This window comes from Arachis hypogaea, chromosome 15 (genome assembly GCF_003086295.3).
Source record: "Arachis hypogaea cultivar Tifrunner chromosome 15, arahy.Tifrunner.gnm2.J5K5, whole genome shotgun sequence".
Classification (NCBI taxonomy): Eukaryota; Viridiplantae; Streptophyta; class Magnoliopsida; order Fabales; family Fabaceae; genus Arachis; species Arachis hypogaea.
This window is the reverse complement of record NC_092050.1, coordinates 105,111,137-105,119,950: the sequence shown is the minus strand read 5'-3', so window position 1 is coordinate 105,119,950 and position 8,814 is coordinate 105,111,137. Positions and strand designations below refer to the sequence as shown.

Here is an 8,814-nt window from a genome sequence, read left to right as displayed (position 1 = left end):
AAACCCCAATTTGGTCCAACATGAGAAAGCAATTCTAGCATGATCTCCTCATTCCTCTTCCAAGGCTCAGAAGAGATCCAATAATGGAGAGCTTCTCTTCCAAGATAGCTAACCAATTGGATGAAGAACGAAAGATTTCTAGTAAAACCAAGAGAAAAGAAAGAAGAAGAAGAATAAGAACTACAATTGATCTATTGAATCACAATAGAGCTCTCTAACCCAATGAAAAAAGTTAGTTGTTCATTGCTCTATTCAACAGAGAAGAAAAGAAGTACAGAGAAATAAAGATGAAGATTAAAACTGAAATTGAGACTTTAACATTCATAAATGGAAAATTACAAACTATAAAATGAACTACTACTAAGGAAAGAAAAAGAAAGAAAAGTGTGTGAGGGGAGGGAGTCCGAAGACCTCAATACAGAATCCCCCCTCCAATCCTGAATTCCAGAATGATTTCAAAGTAAAAACTAAGGCCTTTATATAGGCTCTCCTAAATTACAAAATGAAATGAAATTAAAAGCAAATTACAATTAAATGAGAATTCCTATTCTAGATGCTTCTTGTGGCCTTGATAGGTTGACACTTGTGGGCTTGCTTGCTTGAGGTTTGGTGGTCCATGAAAGAGAAGTGAATCAAATTGAGGTCCAGATGCTAATGTTAGTGCTACCGTTAGCCACACTAATTCTACAAGTGTTGCGTTAGTGCTGAAGTTAGTGTGGCTAACATCACAATTGCTACCCAGTTGGTATTTTTAGGGCTTAAAAGATGCCTCTTGTTTGTACTTCAATTTCATGCCCATTATAAAATATTATATATCATTGGAAAGTTCTGAATGTCAGCTTTCTAACACAACTGAAATCATCTCAATTGGACCTCTGTAACTCAAGTTATGCTCCTTTGAAGTGGACAAGGTCGCTGGCATAGTCACCGGCGTTATTGGAAAAAGTGAGTGCCAATAACGTCCGCATTCACGGGATTAATATTGCCAGGTTTTGGAGCTCAAACTTAATGTTCACCCCATACTATTATATATTATTGGAAAGCCTTGGATGTCTACTTTCCAACGCTTTTGGAAGTACATCATTTAGAGCTCTATAGCTCGAGTTACACGTCTTGGAAGGTGAAGAGGTCAGCTGGCCTTACTACAGGTTGATACCATGTTCATCTTTGCACTTTCGGGGCAGGTTTTCTCCCTCAAATTTAGTGTTCACCATGTAGTGCCATATAGGCTTGGAAAGCTCTGGATTCCTACTTTCCAATGCCACTGGAATCACCTCATTTGGAGTTTTGTGGCTCAAGTTATTTTTGTTTGAAGAAGGCATTGTCAGGCTGCCGGGTGAGATTTTGCCCACGTTAGTGGCACTAACGTGGCCTTCTTTGCTTCGCAAACGTTAGTGGCGTTCACTTTTTCCACTAACTTTCACAGCTGCCTCCTTTGTTCCACGTTAATGCCCATGTTAGTGGCACTAACGTGGCCACTAATGTGGGTGTTCTTGGCTTCGCAAACGTTAGTGGCGTTCACTTTTTCCACTAACTTTCACAGCTGCCTCCTTTCTTCCACGTTAATACCATTAACTTTCTCACTAACGTTGAGGCTTCTCCTCTTCTTCCACGTTAGTGCCCACGTTAGTGGCGCTAATGGGGCAGCTAACGTGGGCTGAGATGACCTTCGAAGACGTTAGTGGTGTTAACTTTACCACTAAGGTTGCAAACTTTCCTTCCTTCCACGTTAATGGCCATGTTAGTGGCACTAAAGTAGCCTCTAACGTGGCTCTTCTCTGCTTCTTGTTACCTAAAATCAATCAAACAAAGTGCATCAAAGTCTTGCTCTTACTCATGAGATTATTCGTCATCCATTTTATCATTCAATTCATGCAAAATTCTCATGAAATCATTCAAAATTCACAATGTTTGCTTGAATCATGGTATGAATGCATTTTCAACCAAATACTTTCTTATTTCCTATGAAAATGCATGAAACCAACCTAAAGCATACAAAAAATGGCTAGTAAAACTAGCCAAGATGCCCTGGCATCAGGCCTCTCAACACCAAAATTAGAGTTTAGTTGTGGCCTCCCAACACTAAACATAGAGTTTGGTTGTGGCTTCCCAACACCAAACTTAGAGTTTGAATGTCGGCGCTTTGTTTGACTCTGTATTGAGAGAAGCTTTTCATGCTTCCTCTCCATGGTTACAGAAGGAGAACCTTGAGTCTTGAATACAAGGTAGTCCTCATTCAACTGAAGGACCAACTCTCCTCTGTCAACATCAATCACAGCTTTTGCTGTGGCTAGGAAGGGTCTGCCAAGGATGATGGATTCATCCTCATCCTTCCCAGTGTCTAGGATTATGAAATCAGCAGGGATGTAAAGGCCTTCAACCTTCACTAGCACGTCCTCTACTAGTCCATAAGCCTGTTTCATTGATTTGTCTGCCATCTCTAGTGAGATTCTTGTAGCTTGTACCTCAAAGATTCCCAGTTTCTCCATTACAGAGAGGGGCATAAGGTTTATCCCTGACCCCAGGTCACATAGAGCCTTCTTAAAGGTCATGGTGCCTATGGTACAAGGTATGAAGAATTTTCCGGGATCCAATTTCTTCTGAGGTAATGTCTGCCTCATCAATGCATTCAGTTCATTGGTGATCAAGGGGGGTTCATCCTCCCAAGTCTCAGTACCAAATAACTTGGCATTCAGCTTCGTGATTGCTCCTAAATATTTAGCAACTTGCTCTTCAGTGATGTCTTCATCCTCCTCAGAGGAAGAATATTCATAAGAGCTCATGAATGGTAGAAGGAAGTTCAATGGAATCTCTATGGTCTCTGTATGAGCCTCAGATTCCTTTGGTTCCTCAAAGAGAAACTCTATTCTGTCCAGGGGACGTCCCGTGAGGTTTTTATCACTGGGACTCATGTCCTCCTCATTCTCTCCAGGTTCAGCCATGTTAGTCATGGTTATGGCCTTGCACTCTCTCTTGGGATTTTCTTCTGTATTGCTTGGGAGAGTACTGGGAGGAGTTTCAGTAATCTTCTTACTCAGTTGACCCACTTGTGCCTTCAAATTTCTAATGGAGGACCTTGTTTCATTCATGAAACTTAGTGTGGTCTTGGATAGATCAGAGACTATGGTTGCCAGGCTAGAATGACTCTGTTCAGAATTCTCTATCTGTTGCTGAGAAGATGTTAGAAAAGGCTTGCTATTGCTAAACCTATTTCTTCCACCATTATTATTGAAGCCTTGTTGAGGCTTCTGTTGGTCCTTCCATGAGAAATTTGGATGATTTCTCCATGAAAAATTATAGGTGTTTCCATAGGATTCTCCAATGTAATTTACCTCTGCCATTGCAGGGTTCTCAAGATCATAAGCTTCTTCTTCAGAAGATGCTTCTTTAGTACTGTTGGATGCAGCTTGCTATCCATTCATACTCTGAGAAATCATCTTGACTTGCTGAGTCAATATTTTGTTCTGAGCCAATATAGCATTCAGAGTATCAATTTCAAGAACTCCTTTCTTCTGAGTCGTCCCATTATTCACAGGATTTCTTTCAGAAGTGTACATGAATTGGTTATTTGCAACCATTTCAATGAGTTCCTGAGCTTCTTCAGGCATCTTCTTTAGATGAAGAGATCCACCAACAGAGTTGTCCAATGACAGCTTGGACAGTTCAGACAGACCATCATAGAATATGCATATGATGCTCCATTCTGAAAGCATACCAGAAGGACACCTTCTGATCAATTGCTTGTATCTTTCCAAAGCTTCATAGAGGGATTCGCCTTCCTTCTGTCTGAAGGTTTGGACTTCCACTCTAAGTTTACTCAATTTTTGAGGTGGAAAGAACTTTGCCAAGAAGGCATTGACCAGTTTTTCCCAAGAGTTCAGGCTGTCCTTAGGTTGTGAGTCTAACCATGTCCTAGCTCTGTCTCTTACAGCAAAAGGGAAAAGCATAAGTTTGTAGATCTCAGGGTCAACCCCATGAGTCTTAACAGTGTCACATATTTGCAAGAACTCAGCTAAAAACTGATGAGGATCTTCCAATAGAAGTCCATGATACTTGCGATTCTGCTGCATTAGAGAAACTAATTGAGTCTTAAGCTCAAAGTTGTTTACTCCAATTGTAGGAATTGAGATGCTCCTTCCACAGAAGTCAGAAGATGCTGCAATAAAGTCACCAAGCATCTTCCTTGCATCTCCACCATTTTTGTTAGGTTTGGCCATCTCTCCTTCTTTTTCGAAAATTTCTATCAGGTCCTCTCCAGAGGGTTGTGCTTTAGCTTCTCTTAGTTTCCTCTTAAGAGTCCTTTCAGGTTCAGGATCAGCTTCAATAAGAATGTCTTTACCCCTGTTCCTGCTCATATGAAAAAGAAGAGAACAGAAAAGAAGAGAAATTATCTATGTCACAGTATAGAGATTCCTTTATGTGAGTAGAAGAAGAGAAGAATAGAAGAAGGAGAGAGAAGATGAAGAATTCGAACACAGAAAGGGATAGGGGGTTCGAATTATAAGAAGAAAAAAGGAGTTAGTAAATAAATAAATAAATAGAGAGATGAGAGAGAGAGAGAGAATTCGAATTTTAAATTAAAATAAAAGGAAAATATTTTTGTTTTTATTTTAATTATTGGTTAGTATTCGAAAATTATAAAAAGGAATAAAATTAAATTAAAATTTAAAACAATTAGTTAATTAAAAAGGATTTTGAAAAAGTGGTTAGTGATCTTCGAAAATTGGAGAGGAAAAAGTAGTTAGGTGGTTTTGAAAAAGATACGATTGAAATAGAAAAACTTTTAAAATCAAACAAAAAGTCAAGTAGTTAATTGAAAAATATTTGAAAATCAATTTTGAAAAGATAAGAAGTTAGAAAAGATTTTGAAATTGATTTTGAAAAAGATATGATTGAAATTTATTTTAAAAAAGATTTGAAAGAGAAATTTAAAAAGATTTGATTTTGAAAATTAAAGTTGATTACTTGACTAACAAGAAACTAAAAGATATGATTTTAAAATTTAAAGATTGAACTTTTCTTAATAGGCAAGTAATAACTTGAGATTTTTGAATCAATAATATTAAATGTTAGTAATGAATTCAAAAATATGAAATCAAAATAAAAAAAATTTGAAAATCAAATTTTTTAAATTTTCGAAAATATGAAAGAGGAAAATTGAAAAAGATTTGATTTTTGAAAAAGGTTTTGAAAAGATAGGATTTTTAAATTGAAATTTTGACTTGATTAACAAGAAACAACTAAATTTTAAAACTTTTTGACTAAGTCAATCCAAAATTTCGAAATTTATGAGAAGAATAAGGGAAATATATTTTTTTTTATTTTTGAATTTTTAATGATAAAAGAGAAAAACAACTAAATGACTCAAGACATAAAAAATTAAGATAAAAACACACAATGCATGCAAGAACACCTTGAATGTCAAAATGAACACCAAGAACACTTTGAATGTCAAGATTAACACCAAGAACTTATTTTTGAAAAATTTTTAAGAAAAGACACACATGCAAGACACCAAACTCAGAAATTTTCAATGTTTAGACACTAACAAATTGAAAATGCATATGAAAAACAAGAAAAGACACAAAACATGAAAATGCAAAGATCAAACAAAGAAAATCATCAAGAACAACTTGAAGATTATGAAGGATACATGCATGAATTTTCAAAAATTTAAAGAAAAATTAAAATATGCAATTGACACCAAACTTAAAATTTGACACAAGACTCAAATAAGAAACATGAAACTTTTGGTTTTTATGATTTTATTAAAAATTTTTTGTATTTTTCGAAAATTATTTGGAAAAAGAAAATAAAGAAATTCAAAATTTTTAATACGAATTCCAGGAATCATGCAATGTTAGTCTAAAGTTTCAGTCTAAAAAGATTAGACATGGCTAGCTAAGCTTCAGCAGGACATTACACACAACAGCCAAATTGATGGGAATCAACTAGCTCCTGTGATGATAAAAGCATCATCTGAAACTCTAGAATTCATTCTTAAAAACTCTGAAGTCATAGAATAATTTATGTATTTTTTTTTGAATTTTTTTTTTCGAAAATAAAAAGAATAAAAACAAAAAGCTTAAAATTAGAATAAAATTACCTAATCTGAGCAACAAGATGGACCGTCAGTTGTCCAAACTCAAACAATTCCCGGCAACGGCACCAAAAACTTGGTGCACGAAATTGTGATCTCAACTGCGCCAACAGCTTGGTACGCACGATCGTAATCTCAACTCTTTTTCACAACTCTGCACAACTAACTAGCAGGTGCATTGGGTCGTCCAAGTAATAAACCTTACGTGAGTAAGGGTCGATCCCACGGAGATTGTCGGCTTGAAGCAAGCCATGGTCATCTTGTAAATCTTAGTCAGGCAGATTTAAATGGTTATGAGGTTTTGAGAATTAAAATATAAATAAAATATAAAATAAGATAGAAATACTTATGTAATTCATTGGTGGGATTTCAGATAAGCGTATGAAGATGCTTTGTTCCTTCTGAACCTCTGCTTTCCTACTGTCTTTATTCAATCAGTCGTACTCCTTTCCATGGCAAGCTGTATGTTGGGAGATCACCGTTGTCAATGGCTACCGTCCGTCCTCTCAGTGAAAATGGTCTAAATGCGCCGTCACCGCACGGCTAATCATCTGTCGTTTCTCACTCATGTTGGAATAGGATCCATTTATCCTTTTGCATCTGTCACTATGCCCAACACTCACGAGTTTGAAGCTCGTCACAGTCATCCCTTCCCAGATCCTACTCGGAATACCACAGACAAGGTTTAGACTTTCCGGATCTCAGGAATGACCACCAATAATTCTAGCCTATACCACGAAGACTCTGATCGTGAACCAGGAGGCTAAGAGATATGCATTCAAGCTTGTTTTCATGTAGAACGGAAGTGTTTGTCAGACACGCATTCATAAGTGAGAATGGTGATGAGTGTCACTTGATCATCACATTCATCATGTTCTTGTGTGCGAATGAATATTTTAGAATAAGAATAAGCTTGAGTTGAATAGAAAAACAATAGTACTTTGCATTAATTCATGAGGAATAGCAGAGCTCCTCACCTTAATCTACGGGGTGTAGAAACTCCACTATTGAAAATACATAAGTAAAAGGTATAGGCATGGCTGTGAGGCCAGCCTCCAAACGTGTACAATATGGCATAAGCTCTAAGGACTAAACGTCCAAAGATATAAAATAAGTCACTAACAGTAGTTTTTATACAAAACTAGTAGCTAGGGTTACAGAAAATAAGTAACTAAGTGCAGATAATGCAGAAATCAACTTCTGGGGCCCACTTGGTGTGTGCTTGGGCTGAGCATTGAAGCCTTCACGTGTAGAGACTCTTCTTGGAGTTAAATGCCAGTTTTGGTGCCAGTTTGGGTGTTTAACTCCAGCTTTTATGCCAGTTCTGGCGTTTAACGCCAGAATAGGGTAGAAAGTTGGCGTTCAAATGCCGGTTTACGTTATCAAAACTCGGGCAAAGTATGGACTATTATATATTACTGGAAAGCCCAGGATGTCTACTTCCAACGTAATTGAGAGCGTGCCAATTGGGTTTCTGTAGCTCCAGAAAATCCATTTCGAGTGCAGGGAGGTCAGAATCCAACAGCATCTGCAGTCCTTTTTCAGCCTCTGAATCAGATTTTTGCTCAGGTCCCTCAATTTCAGCTAGAAAATACCTGAAATCAAAGAAAAATACACAAACTCATAGTAAAGTCCAGAAATGTGATTTTTATTTAAAAACTAATAAAAATATAATAAAAAGTAACTAAAACATACTGAAAACTACCTAAAAACAATGCCAAAAAGCGTATAAATTATCCGCTCATCAGTACTGCCGGATGCAGCTTGCATTCCAGTCAGACTCTGAGAAATCATATTGAATTTCTAAGTCAATATTTTATTCTGAGCCAATATTTCATTCAGAGTATCAATCTCAAGAACTCCTTTCTTCTGAGTTGTCCCACTATTCACAAGATTTCTTTCAGAAGTGTACATGAATTGGTTATTTACAACCATTTCAATGAGTTCCTGGGCTTCTGCAGGTGTCTTCTTTAGATGAAGAGATCCACCAGTAGAGTGGTTCAATGACATCTTGGATAATTCAGACAGACCATCATAGAATATACATAGGATACTCCATTCTGAAAGCATGTTAGAAGGACACCTTCTGATCAATTGCTTGTATCTTTCCCAAGCTTCATAGAGGAATTCACCTTCCTTCTGTCTGAAGGTTTGGACTTCCACTCTAAGCTTGCTCAACTTTTGAGGTGGAAAGAATTTGGCCAAGAAAGCATTGACCAACTTTTCCCAAGAGTTCAGGCTTTCTTTAGGTTGTGAGTCCAACCATGTCCTAGCTCTGTCTCTTACAGCAAAGGGGAAAAGCATAAGTCTGTAGACCTCAGGATTAACCCCATTGGTCTTAACAGTGTCACAGATTTACAAGAATTCAGCTAAGAACTGATGAGGATCTTCCAATAGAAGTCTGATGACATGTCATCATGTCATGTTTTTCTATGCTTTTTCATACAAGAAATTGATAATTAGTGCTCAAATATTGCATTCTTTTGTGCTTAAGTGGTATATTTCCTTGATCTTTTGATTTTATAAATTTTGTGAAAAATAAGAAGAAAAAGAAGCAAAAGAGCACAAAATAAGCTAAAAAGAAGAAAAGAAGAATTTTGGGGCACACTTTGAAGTTGGAGCACACTTTGGAGCCTTAGGCCACGCTTTTAAAAGCATGGCCCATGACCAAATTAAAAGAGATTGTCAATCAGCACGCAAAGCTCTGCTCTTGC

At 37.0% G+C, this 8,814-nt stretch overlaps 1 non-coding gene across 1 annotated transcript; it reads left to right on the top strand.

The window, feature by feature from the left end:
- The first annotated feature begins 8,164 nt into the window (after positions 1-8,164).
- LOC112752773 (small nucleolar RNA R71) lies at positions 8,165-8,272 on the top strand. Its single transcript, XR_003177190.1, has one exon. It is a non-coding gene; the product is annotated as a small nucleolar RNA R71 (small nucleolar RNA).
- The last annotated feature ends 542 nt before the right edge of the window (positions 8,273-8,814 follow it).